Source organism: Suncus etruscus, chromosome X (assembly GCF_024139225.1).
Source record: "Suncus etruscus isolate mSunEtr1 chromosome X, mSunEtr1.pri.cur, whole genome shotgun sequence".
Lineage (NCBI taxonomy): Eukaryota > Metazoa > Chordata > Mammalia > Eulipotyphla > Soricidae > Suncus > Suncus etruscus.
In genome coordinates this window covers 39,310,847-39,325,159 of record NC_064868.1, presented here as the reverse complement: position 1 = coordinate 39,325,159, position 14,313 = coordinate 39,310,847, and the positions used below count along the sequence as shown (strand labels likewise).

Genomic DNA, 14,313 nt, shown 5'->3' with positions numbered 1-14,313 from the left:
TTATATTATATATATGAACCTTTTCAAGATTTCAATGTGTAGACATATTCATCATAAAAGATTCCATAAAGAATAAATGTATTTGTAAATAGCCTTTTATTAAGAAATATGAATGGGGCCGGCGATGTGGCGCTAGAGGTAAGGTGTCTGCCTTGCAAGCGCTAGCCAAGGAAGGACCGCGGTTCAATCCCCCGGCGTCCCATAAGGTCCCCCCAAGCCAGGGGCAATTTCTGAGCGCTTAGCCAGGAGTAACCCCTGAGCATCAAATGGGTGTGGCCCGAAAAACCAAAAAAAAAAAAGAAAGGAAAAGAAAAGAAAAGAAATATGAAACACCTCCCTCCACATTCTTATAGGAAAATAAGTTCAACACAGACTTCCTGCAGCAGAATGTTTTGGGTTTTTTTCTACATTCTCTAAAGCAGGGCATTTTCCCAGAAAAAGAATTCCTCCAGATATGGTAGATCTAGCTCTATAAATCATATCAGATACTGGCATCTACTGGTGAAAATGTGACAGGGCAGCTATAAAAACAATAACCACCCAATTAGAGAGAAAAGAAGCAAAGGTTTGAGAAAGAAATTAGGGAAAGCATAATTAGAAATAAATTAACAGAGTTGAGAGAGACTGATAAGTTTTGGGGAAAGAGAGGCACTCTATAAACAGTAAAATAATACAGAGGGGAAACTTTTTAAAAGGTAAGAGATGACATGATGGGCATGAAATATTTCAGTGGCCAATGTACCAGTGATATCAATTCACTGGCCAAAAAGTTTTCCAGGGAACCAGAATGATAGTAGAGTGGGTAAGGTATTTGCCTTACATATGTCCAAACCAAGTTCAATTCCTATCATATCATATAATAACTGAGCACCACTCGAAATTTTGTAATTCCTGATTTCAAAGCCAGGAGGAAACCCTGAGCATCACCAGGTGTGTCACAAAAGCAAAGAAAAAAGTTTTCTATAGGTAAGGAAAAACACAAAATTACTGGATGAATTCACTTATGAACTATGAATAACTAAAGCAAGAAAACAACAACAACAAATGCAAATTTTCTAGTCTTGGTGAAAACTATCAGAGGGGAAGGAAAGGGGTGGCAGAAATGGATAGAAGGGTCTTTTAATGTTGGTGTGGCACAAGAAATTTTGTGATGGACATAGTAAGAATTATATACATATAGAATGTTAATCTAAATTCCCAATAGTCCCTAATATTGCAAAGTAATGCTAAATCAATAAAAGATTTTAATTGTTTACGTTATGGCAAAACCCACTAAGAAAGAAAAAAGACCAGGTTTGACTTGGCTAATATCTGTCTTAGTCCTTATATTCATTTTAGAAAATAACTTATCCTGAGTCCCAAAGCATATCAATTAAATAATGGCAAAGGCCCTGTTCTTTTGGCACATAAATTATATCAGGAGGTGGACAAGCATCAACAAATAGACAAGTAAATGTGTAATGTGTCAGATGATAATATGTGGTAGGCATAAATGGCAAAAAAGATGCAGAGGTACTTTTTTGTTATTTTCCACAGGGCAGTTAGGGAAAAACTTATCATAAAGTTTAAAATACGCCATAAGGGACTAGAGAGAGTTAATACAGCAGGTACTATCTGTATGCCTTGCATACAGATGACCCAGGTTTTATTCCTTGACATTTTATAGGGTCCACTGAGCACTGCTGGAAGTAATTCCTGAATTCGGAGCCAGGAGCAAACTCTGAGCACCACTGGGTGTGGCACAATAACAAAGTCATAATTATGTTTTATTTACAGATTAGAATATGTTCATAGGCCATATAATAAATATTCATGCATTAGGGCACTCTTGTATATTTGATCAAGTTATAAAAGAATTACAAAAGAAAATACATGTGATAGGTATCTGCTCTGCTCAAGCACATTATGTATTATATGTGGCATCTCATTTAATGAGCATCATTACTATGTTATTAACTATTGATGCCATAATATTAATTGGGGCACTAAAGTTCAGTGAAAATATATATCTATAATAAAATACATATGTAAGTAAATATATAAGTAAAGGAACACCTCAAAGTCACATCGTGACTGTATGGACAAGGTTTGTGTGATCATAAAAGTGAGGGGACACGAGACAATCAGAACAAACTAGTGGCATTTGAACACTGGGAGAGGAAAGTGATTTCCCACATCTAAAATAGCCACATTGTTGGCTAAATAAGGAGCGACAATGCAGCCCATCCTTCAATTTCTGAGACTGAAAAACCCAGACCATTTGAAACAGCAAAGACATATCTCAGTTTTCAATAAAAGGCAGTGCAGAAAGTACAACTGAGAACAAATGTATGCAGGTGGGAACTGCATTCAGTAAGCCCAAGTATGACAAAACACAAAGTAGAAAGACTTGTACTTCAACAACCCATCAAGTACCAACAACCCCACTCCTTCCCTAAGCTAAGATTTATTTTATTACTGTCAACCTCCTCCCTTTAAAACTAAAACATTAACTGCTAAATTCTAATCATTTCACATTCTTTTTCTTTGGAATTTTCTCCCAGTTTTGAGACTTAGTAACTACAGTTTTGAGACAGCACAGTCCTGCAAAATTAGCAGATAGCCTTGAACAGGGACATTTCTGGCTGAGTAGATAAACTCAGGACCGACCAGAAATTAGATTTTTCAAAGTAGAATGGAAACATAATGTAGGTTACAAGCTTGTCAGAATATCCTAACTTCCATGTTTGCTTAATTCCAGTGTGTTAAACAACTCAGTTTAGGGAAACTGAAAAAAAAGGAAACATAACTGGAGCAATTATTCTAAGAAAAGGAAAGGGATCCTTCTCAGGGCTGATAGTACTCAAGGGGATAGAAATAAGGGAGGTAAGGTCATAAAATGTGATGAATGTTACAAATATGTCAGGAGTTCTTGGCATGTTGGGGTATCATAACTTCTTATTTTGCACCTCTACTTCTTTTGGGGGGCCACACTGGTGATGCTCAGGACTTATACCTGGCTATGTGCTCAAAAATCACTCCTGGTTTGAGGGACCATATGGGACGCCAGAGACCGAATTAAGGTCTGTCCTGGGTCATCCACATGCAAGGCAAACGCTCTACCACTGCACCACCGCTCCGGTCGCTACACTATCGCTCTGGTCTCTGCACCTCTTCCTCTTTTTGTTTGTTTGTTTTTGTTTTTGTTTTATTTGGGCACCACATCCATGACGCTTAGGGATTACTCCTGGCTATGCGCTCAGAAATCGCTCCTGGCTTGGGGGACCATATGGGATGCCAGAGGATCAAACCGCTGTCAGTCCTAAGCTAGAGCAGGCAAGGATAATGGTAAATGTATTTTAAAGTGGTTGTCTCAGCTCTAAAATTTCAAAGGTAAAAATCAGTTTGCTCATTCCTTAATGAAGAAGAAATGAACAGTAAAAGAATTCGTGTAATAGTCATAAAATAGATTTAAAACCATCTTAAGCAGGTAGCATTTTGTTGTCAGAATGACACACTCATTTCCTCCCAATGCAACATTTTAATAACAATAGAGACAATGTCACCTGTGTCCTTTAGAGTTTGCAGGCATCCATTTTTCATCATACTGCCTTCTTTCATTTTTATGATAGGCTCATCTGAATTTGCTCCTACCTCATCCAGATATCTGAAAATTAGTCCTTAAAATACTGCACAAATAGAATCTTTTTTCATGTCTGTAGTGTTAGCAACAGCATGGTTTTGCCTATTAATTTAAAACATATAAAAGTCACCAAAACATTTCAATAAATATTTAGTTGAAATGAGGCCTTCCAAATGTTAAAGAAAACAAAAACTATTCCACACAACTGTTCTCACATTGGAGGCTTTACAAATCAATACACCTACATGTAAAATCTTTTCATATGATAAGAATGCCTTACATCAATCAATAATGTCAGGGAATCTTAGACCAGACAGACACTTCAGGGGCCCTCCATGCTTGCAGTAGAATTGAAGAGAAAGGGTAAACTTAGAAATTACTACAAGGGGCAATAACATTAGATGTTCTCTTTGCACACAGCTGACCCAGGTTCTATTTCTGGATTTTCATATAGTCCCCAAACAATGCCAGGAGTAATTCCTGACTACAGAACCAGGAGTAACTCCTGAGCATCACTCAGTGCAGCCTCAAAACAACAAAAAAGTCATTACAATATGGTACCTGAGAAATAGTACAGCAGGCAGGTTGCTAATCTTGCATGATGTTTTATCCTCAGCACTCCACAAGGTCTCCTGAGCCCACTAAGAGTGATCCTTGAACATCCTGAACATCCTTGGGTAAGGCCAAGAAACAAAACAAAAAGTAATCGCCCCAATAGACAACCATTTCAGTATTTAGATCACTAGTACTTGCATTTGACACAGATGAGAATGCTTTTCTTCTGCTACATATTCCCCACATCACAGCAAGAAATTTCTTTTTCATATGCTCATGGCTTTTTACTCATTTTGAAAAATATTCTTTTTTAAAATGCCCAAGTAATTTAAATAAAATGCTGTATCAGTGCCAATTTTAATAAGAGTAAAAGGATACCTTCAATCATCCCCACCAGATGCAAATCACTTCCTGAATACTAAGACTGCCACAGCAAGTCTAGAAATAAAAGACTCCAGAATTCTGAGGCCATTGATTTCAAATCCCAGGAGAATTAACATATTAACAATCCTGAAAGAAAGAGGCCTCTATAGGGAAAATACTGTAGATAAACTCCTACAAACTCATCTCAACCCCCCTAGAAGTTTTACGTGTTCTGTAGAACCTGAAAAGCTTCCAATCTCCTTTACAGCTAAGGTCCTAAGAGGAATGAGGAATTCAAGGAATTCTTGCAAAGCATTAGGAGGCACTTGGTTCCCTGGAGAGCAATGGGGAAGCTTCTTTATGTTAAGGTCTCCCAATAGCAGTGACATTTCTACTAGAAATGCCCACTGGTCCAATTAGCAATTTTCCTGGTCCAAACCAATTCTCTGTTCTACCCCTCTCTGCTAAGATTCTTTAAACTCCCTGTTATCAGTTATTATCAGCAAAATGTGACACAGCCAGCCTGACATTTCAGTAGCATGTAAAAACAAGCATTTGTTTTGATCTTAAATCTCTAAGGTAAAAGATAAATAAGGTATGCTTGGGTTTAGCATTTCTCTGTTATCACATGCAATTCAGTGTGCTTCACATGGGATGCAGCACAATAGCCAATGGCTTCAACTGGTACAACTGCAAGGAATAATTTAGCTTTGCACAATGTCTCACATCCTCTTTGATATGTTCCCGTGTAGAGGGCAGAGGAGCAAGAACAAAAATGTACAAATTTAAATGATTTTACATATATCACCTCTACATTCATCACTTCTTCAAATACTTTCCTGAATGATAGAGTCCCCAGTTCAACTTCAGAAATAAAAAGATGTTCCTGTTTAGTGGGAAAAAGAACTACTGAGTCATCTACTATGAAGTCAAGCTACTAAAATCAGAATTGGGACATGAAACAATATACATTCAAATAAATCTTTATCCTTAAACTGGACAGAGAGGATTTGGGATTCCCAATAATAAAACTTGAGTAATAGAGCCAAACTGCTTAATAATCAGGGTATTGAAAACTTACACATGTGATAAAACTCTACCAGAAAAAAAAATACTTGAAGAAATGGTTTCCGAAGCAAATAGTGATTAAGAATGCTAGGACTGACCTAATCATCTTTGGTCTGCTATTGTCCTTCCCACTCTTATTTTTGTTTCTCTATTCTGTTGCTATCTGTTGCTATTGCTGACTCTTCTCATTAGAATGTAAAGAAGCAGAATAACAGATGGACACATACTAATATAGGCATTGACAATTTTGGGAGATATAAGATACCTGTTAAGGGATAAGGAGCCTATGATGGAAAGAAATTAGAAAAATTGCAGTGCTCTTTGATGGCTATATTTTCCTTACAATATTGTCGCATTATTTCTTTAGTTGTAAATTACTCCCCCCAAATTGAAACATCAGAAAAATTATATAGACAAATGGTGAAGCAAAATCCATGTGTCATCATTGGTTTTGCACTTCTCTGTGCTTAGAAGCTAACCATAGTCAGTTACCAAAGCTCAGGATCTGGATTATTTGATTTCAATTAATTATTGTAAATCTATACAAATGTACACATCTTGCTGAATAAGCAAATGAGGAGGGGAGAAGAGACAGATCCCACCATACATCACTCTAGATAATTTATCTACACTCCCTCTACCCTCAAACATGGAAAATGTGCTAGGAAGATAGCTGGGCATAATCCCTAGAGACTGGAGTGATGATACAGTGGGTAGGGCATTTGCCTTGCATGCAGCAGACCCAGGTTCAATCTCTGACATCCCATATGTTCCCCCAGAATATTACCAGGAGTAGTTTATGAGTGCAGAACCAGGAGTAACCCCTGAGCATAGTTGTGTATGGACCCTCAAAAAATAAAATTGAAACATGCAGCATAACTCTCCATCCTGTAAATGTGCGTGGAGCATGGTCATGTCTCCTAAGGAGAACAGCATAAATGGGGTAGGGGATAAAGTAAGTTGCAGTGGAGATCTCTAACATTAATTCAGCTAAATGCATATGATTAACATCAACACTTATAAGTCATGTTTGTAGTTTATATTCCTAATATATTGTGATGTGAATGGTACTTCTCTGCTCTTTGAACACAAAACCTTTAACTCCAATTTAGTCATGAGAAAAACACCAGACAAATCCCATTTGGTTGACATAGGAGTAATATATGTCACTCTCCAAATACATACAGAGCATTTTCAAAAAGAAAAGACAAGAGGAAGCTAAAGAAATAAGATGATTACACATAAGGTCGGACAATGAACAAAAATTAATGGACAGGATGACTTCTCCATATGTGTTTGTTAACTGTAAGAAACAAACAGTGATATAAACTGTTAATAACAGGGAAAATCGGGTGCAAATGTACGGAAACTTTCTGTACTGTCTTCACAATATTTCCGAACTTCTAAAAAATAAAGTTCATTAAAATCCATCACTAGTTGTAGGAAAAGAGACCCAATAATAATCCAATCAATTCATCAATTGGTGGCTATTATGGAGACAACAAATGAAACTATCTAAGCACCTAATAATGCTTATACCATTTCAAACTGGGACAAGTTATTTTTGTGTAGCTCAGTGAACAAACATTAAGAGGTCAAGAGCTCAGTAATAGTAATAACTCTTTGAAAGGGGCTTTGGGATGAATAAAAAGCTACCATGATCTACATAATAATTGTAGTCTGCAAGCTTCACTATACACTTGAGCAGTCTTTTAATTTAGTCAGCAGGCAGGAAAACCATTTTTTCTTGAGTTCTGAAACCAATATTATCTCTGAGAATACGTTTTTTCTTCTACAGTAATGCCAGTGTATCTACAGGATTCCACTCCTTTTTCCCACCAGAGGAAAGCTCCAGATTTACCCATCATCCCATCAGTCTTGAGCACCACCAGGAGTAATTCATGGAGGCATAACGAAGTATTATTCCCTGAGCATAGTGCTGTGTGGTCCAAAACCAAAAATTGACACTATCAAGTTTCACAATCTAGTATAATCTTTGTACACCAAGGACAGCATACTGATTCATTATATATGAGACATAAATATCTCTGTATATGCTGGTTTCATTAGTACTGCTTAACACAAGGTTTAACAATGGCTTGACTTGAGTTATTCTGGGAATATGGGCCCTGAGAATAGGGTATGCATTGCAAGTGATTTATTTTAGAAAGAGATCATGGGAAATTAGAAATAGATGTTAGACAAAGAAAACGGATAAAGAGAAAAAATCAATACAAAGTTGTGTTTTACTGTTGGTCACAATTGCAGGCAATTAGGGCTTAATCCTTCTAAACATGAGAATTTCTGAGGAGTAGACAATATAAAATGCATTTCAGGGAAGCAAAGCAATAGTCCAACATGTAGGGCATTTGTCTTGAATATAACCAACCCTAGTTCAAAGACTAGCATCACATATAGTCCACAAAGCTTGCAAGGAGTGATCCCTGAACACAGAACTAGGAGTAAGTACTGCCAAGTATAATCCTACCAAACACCCCCCCAAATAAAACAGCAGACTATTAGGGCTTATATATAATATAGTGGGTAGAACACTTGCTTCACACATGGCTCACCCATGTTCAGTCCCTAGCACCCTACATGATCCCCTGACTACCACCAGAAATAATTTCTGAGTGCAGAGCTAGGAGTAAGCCCTGAGCACCATTGTGTTGTGTGGAAGGGAAGAAACAAAACAAATTAATTAAAATGATAAAAAGGGGTGAACATTAGTAGAGTTGGTAGGGTATCTACTTTGCACAAGGTTGACTTGGGTTTGATCTCCAGCATCCCATATAATCTTGCCATAATTCCTGACCACAGGGCCAGAAGTAACCCATGAACACAATAATGCATGGTCCAAAAAATAAAATAAAAAGAACTGAAAATAAATAGTAAACCAATATGTTCAAATGGAAAGCAAGAATTAATGGAAAGGAGCTGGCTTAGTATTTCATAATACCTACCATCTCAGGCCAGATTATCTGTTATGCATTTCTGTTCTAACAATTTGCTGGGTGTGGCTCAAAAATCAAATGAAAAATAGAAGGCTTCCTTAAAGTCTTAGTCAATGCAATTATATGTCACTAGCAGCAATTGATTATAGGAACCATAAATTATATATGTGTAAGAGCTGAAAGAAAACAGATTCATTGAAGACGTCACTGCGTCACTGCCTAAAATAACACTGGTTTCTGTCATTGAGGGAAAAGGTCAGAAAGAATATTGAGTGGGTTGAAATTTTGGTCACAGTACTCATTGAATCTGGAGAAAAATGTGTTAATCTCACCCCAATTTATATAATGGAAATAAAAGTACTCTCTAACAAGGCTGGAGAAATAGTATAGGAGTCAAATGTTTGTTTCCTATACTGATAACCTTGGGTTATTTTTCCACACGACAGTAAGGCCAGTCCCCCAATCCCTACCTGGAATGATGCTGAGCACAGAGCCAGAAATAAGCCTCAAACACAGTTGGGTGTTGCCCCAAAACAATAATAAATAAAAATGTATGTCCTCACAAAGTTGTTATGAAGATTAACTGAAACAATGCAAATAAAATTGCACGGTGTCTGGTGTGGAGAAAATGATTAGTAAATATGAGCTGGTATTAATTTACTCTGGTGAATCATCCTTGGGCCTGGCATTGAGGATTACAATTTCAGAGAACTGATTTTATCAGTGTCCCTGCATTTATAAGGATTGAAGGTGCTAGAAGCTGACTCACACCCACAAAAGCCAGAAGGGTTTAAAGTGGGAGCTTAATAAATCACAAGGAGAAAGACGTTTTGGAGAAAACCAGACAGCCTGACCAGGTTATTCTCTCCCTAAAGGCAAAGAACATGGACAAGCTAAGGTTGAACAATTGTAAGGTTGATTTGATGAGCAAGAAATCAGGATAAGCAGAATGTGTTATATTATTTTATAGGCTAAAGTCATTGGTCACTGGCAATTTAGGGACTCCATCATCAAAGTTGAGATTGTCTGCCCTAAGCAGATGATGTAATCAAGCTGAAAATATGGCAGGTCAAAGCTTTCCCTGAAAATGATTAGAGGTACACTATCAATTATTGGCAACACCCTATAAGAATATCGGGAAAGGTGGGAGCCTTGAAGATAAAAGTAACCTCCTTATGGGGAGCAGAGTGATAGTACAGCGGAAAGACAATCACCTTGCACACAGCAGACTCAGGTTCAATCCTCAGCATTCTATATGGTGCCCCGATCACCCCCAGGAGTAACTGCTGAGCACATAGCTAGAGATCAAAACTGGGTTGGGCACATGTACTTATTTACCTCCTCCTCCTCCTCCTCCTTTTCTTTCTTTCTTTCTTTCTTTCTTTCTTTCTTTCTTTCTTTCTTTTCTTTCTTTCTTCTTTCTTTCCATTTTTCTTTCTTTCTTTCTTTCTTTCTTTCTTTCTCTTTCTTTCTTTCTTTCTTTCGTTCTTTCTTTCTTTCTTCTCTTTCTTTCTTTCTTTCTTTCGTTCTTTCTTTCTTTCTTTCTTTCTTTCTTTCTTTCTTTCTTTCTTTCCTTTCTTTCTCTCTCCCTCTCCCCCTCCCCCTCTCCCCCCTCCCCCCTCTCCCCCCCCTCCCCCCCCTCCTCTCTCTCCCTCCCCCTCCCCCTCTCCCCCCTCCCCCCCCTCTCCCCCTCCCCCTCTCCCCCCTCCCCCCCCTCTCTCTCTCCCTCTCCCTCTCCCTCTCCCCCTCTCCCCCCCTCCCCCCCCTCCCCCCTCCCCCCCCTCTCTCTCTTGCCCTTAAACTCAATTCTGTATATCAGCTCATGGGTTCTCTTGCCAAACTTTTCAGTGGTAGGTTGTGTACAGGGTTATGTGGCCCAATTCCATTGACAAGAAAAGACCCAGAGTTTTCAGCCCTGTAGTTGGAACTCACCTGAGAAGATTAAGCTGCTCATATTATTTTATTTCAGTCTCAGAGCTGGTCATTTCTGTCCAAGGGTAACTTTAGAGACCTGACACTGTGGCTCTGACTAGACCATGCAACTTGGGTTGGCTAGCAGAATAAGGTAGAAATGCTAGTTATTGTTAGATTTATTGTTAGATGTTAGTTAATATTCTAGTTATTGGTATAGGTCTCAAGTAGCCTTATTTTATTTATTTATTTGTTTTTTTGTTTGTTTGTTTGTTTGTTTGTTTGAGGGGGCATACCCAATGGTGGTCAAGGGTTACCAGTGGCTCCTCATTCAGGAATCACTCTGTGCAAGCTCAATAGACCATATGGGATCATGAGGATAAAAGCTGGGTCAGGTACATGCAAAGCAAATGCCTTATGGCTGTACTATTTCTCCAGTTCCACAAGTAGCCTGTATTTTAATTTTGCTTTCCCTTGGACCTTGAATATATGATTGTGTGAGTTGCTTGCTTAGGCTGAAACCAGACACACTTGAAACTGTACAATCTCTAGAATAAATAATCCCTCAAAATTACATACAGAAAATAAGCAACTAGTCTTGTAAGATCATCTTTGATCTAGTATAGGAGCAAGCTGCTTTTTAGCTTCAGGATTAAAGGAATAATATTCTGTATAGCCTCTGTTTCCATTCACTTCTATCTACTTAATGCTTCATTTACTCCCATTTACTTGTTCTTTGCCTTGTGAACAGAAAACGTAATTAAACTTGTCAAATGAAAAAGTGTGACACTATCAGGATTAAGACAGCAAAAATCATAAATAAACCACATCTTCAGTAATAATGTAATGAACCAATTTAATGCAATAACAAAGTCTAAAAATGTAATAAAGTAGTGGTTCAAAAATTATTGTCCTATATGGACAGCAGCATTGGCACCTGAATACTTACTGGCTAAAATGCAAACTTGGGGGCTCTACCTAGTACTTGATTATGTCAGGCAAAGCATATTAAGAGTCTTCAAACTCAGGGGCACACTGGAGTCATCTTGGGAGTTTTAAAAATTATGACACTAGATCCCATTTCCAATGTTCAAGCTTAAGTGGTTTGGAGCTCTGCCCCCCAAATTAATATACGAAATTTCCCCCAGGTGATTTTAAAGCAAACCAAAGTGAGAGAAATTCTACTAGTCTATTTCATTTTTTAACTAGTGAGAATTATTAGGCACTGGATCCTGGAATTGTTAAAATATCCGTTTCTGGCTTAGCAACAATGTCCCAAGACCTGATTCCACTGATAAATATTTCAGGACTGCTACTGGAAAAGGGAGTCAAGGAATAACATTGGCAATAATATGTGCTCTCTTTTTCATGCATCAACATTAATTGTTTTGGTGTATTCTAGAGATAATCTTGGACACTTTTAGTAGTATGTGTACTACTTTTGGTAGTACAGGAATAGGTGAGGCAGCAAAAATATCTATGAACTTAAACCGTCAATAGCCATCACCTGTTTTTACCTTCTTCTTGTCCCTCCTGTAAGAAGTCTGAACGGGGCAACCTAAGATCTAAATTGAAAACACAAAAAACATTTAAATCAACATTTTAATATATAAGCGCCAGACTACTAGGTTCTTCTTGGTAAATCCTTTCCACTTGCTGTGAAAACTGAAGTTTTTAATCCTAATAATTGCCCATAGGTCATATTTATTGAGTGCTTATTCCAGTAGCTGACTTATACTTAATATATTGGAAACTATACTCCTATATTTTTCTTTCTACATGCAATCTCTAAAATTTAACACACTCCACAAATTACTTTAAAAATGCCATATATGTTACAGGAGTAATTTATGAGTGTAGAGCCAGGAGTAACCCCTGAGTGCCACTGAGTGTGGCCCAAATACTGAAAAAAAAAAAAAAGCCTGGATTCTAAAAGCGGTTTGGGCGCAAACACAGGTTGTATCCTAAAATGGTAAATCCAACCTGGGAAAAACCATTTATTCATTATTTCAACAGATACTACTATAGTAGTATCCAGAGATAAATAATGAATAAATAAGACACTTCTCCTTCCTACCGAGATATTTTACTATCTTGGTATATAAATTAAGAATAACAAGAGAGAAGGAGCTAAAGCTGAGAGATGCTGAGAAGTTGCTATCAGTCAGGTGGGAGACCTTATGTATTCATTTGAGATTTGATACGGGGAAAGGGCCTTAAAGCTGAGGATCATCAAAGCTTCCACTCAATTCTAGAAAAAGTTATCCTGTAATCTGACTAAACACCAGAGAATTTATTAATTTTCTTTCAAGAGCAGGCGGGTATAAGCCAAATGACAAGTCAGAAAACAGGAATTTTTGATAGGAAGCTCAATTAACTACCAGAAATATTATTTCTCTTTCTTCCAGGGAAACAGAATAAAGACATAGTTTAGTGAAGGACAAGGGGTTACTTGCGATGTTTGTGTAAAAGCAACTTTTGTGCTGTGAATTAAGACCACCTGTCAGCATGGCAGCACCCCCAAAATATTGATGATAAAGCACCCAGTGCTCAAGAAGGCACAAATGCACATCCCTGGACCTTCTCTCCTTCTCCGCTTTTAAGCAAAAATGACAGCAAATAATTAGTACCTCTTTTATAGTCACAAAACCACCTTCAGACTCAATGATAGAAAAAGCAAGAAGCACATTTTTTAAAAGCAGACAGTTAGGGCACCCTCCCTACACACAGGTAGAAAAACTCACAGGTAGCTAATATTAAATAAAGCTTTATAATAAACAGAATGGGGCTTCATTGATTTTCTTGCAAAGAAAATAGGTCCTGAAACATCTCTGGAATCGGGAAAATAAAACCAACATTAGATTCCTAAAATTTGCCCAAACTTCAATACATTCCAAATAAAATAATATCCAATAGACCACTTCCATGACTTGTTTCAACACTGTCGTGGCGTCTATGGTGAGGAGATGCAGCAGCTGCAGTTACCTTCCGCTCGTCCTGCTGCGTGGGGGAGGCTGGGGGGCAATTCGCGAAAGTAAAACATCTGCCACTTCTTAGAAAACGAAGGACACCGCTCTGGCCAGGGATTTCAGCTGGAATCCTCATGCCAAACCTCTGGAAATCACCCATGAGGCAAGGGGAAGAGGTTGGATGGGGGGACCACAGGAATCCAATCAAACCTTTCTAGTCCCATGAACGTCTGTCCGGATATTTGCGGATATTGGGGAGATAAAAAAAAAAAATCAAAGCAGAGTTTGGCTTGTTTGGGGTCTGAGCACGGCTGAGATTTTCTCTACTGCGTTTTACATATCTAACTTTCTATCTCCATCGGAGAGAACCCCTTCGGTGGAAGCAAAGGAAGAAGGAAACCACCACTACCACCCCACACACACATACCACCCTCGACTCCACCCAAGCGACGAGGCATCCCAAGAGGAAAAACTTACCAGACCCTCGCCTAGACGGAGAGGCAGCGAGTACAGTCTTTGGAGGTGCGGTGCACTCGGGCGTGAGGCACCAAGGCTGTAAATGCAATGCAGAGACCCCATGCGCGATGCGAAGACCCGCTACTAACCCGGGGGAGCGGAGTGACTCACGAGCTCGGCGCCCGCCTCTCTCCCTGCTTCTAAGCCGCCCCCAGCAGGCAGGTACCCGGTAGAGCGCGCTTGAGGAGGTCTGTCTCCCACCGCCCGGATCCGCAGGGCTCCCTGCCCGACGCCCCCAGGCGGCGGCGCCAAATCCCGCCAGGCACAGTTCATCAAGCACAGCAAGAAGAGTGTCTCTGTCCTGAATCCCCACTCTTTATCAACCTGTTCCAGTCTGCTGCCCCTGGGTTGCCCG

At 38.8% G+C, this 14,313-nt stretch overlaps 1 protein-coding gene across 1 annotated transcript in view; it reads right to left on the bottom strand.

Moving 5' to 3' along the window:
• The window catches only part of SYTL5 (synaptotagmin like 5), a 438,357-nt gene extending 424,323 nt beyond the window's left edge, over positions 1-14,034 (bottom strand). Inside the window, exon 1 of the mRNA XM_049767126.1 lies at positions 13,920-14,034. The gene's annotated coding sequence lies outside the window, so the exon portion shown is untranslated. The remainder of the gene's footprint in view (positions 1-13,919) is intronic.
• Positions 14,035-14,313: the final 279 nt, after the last annotated feature.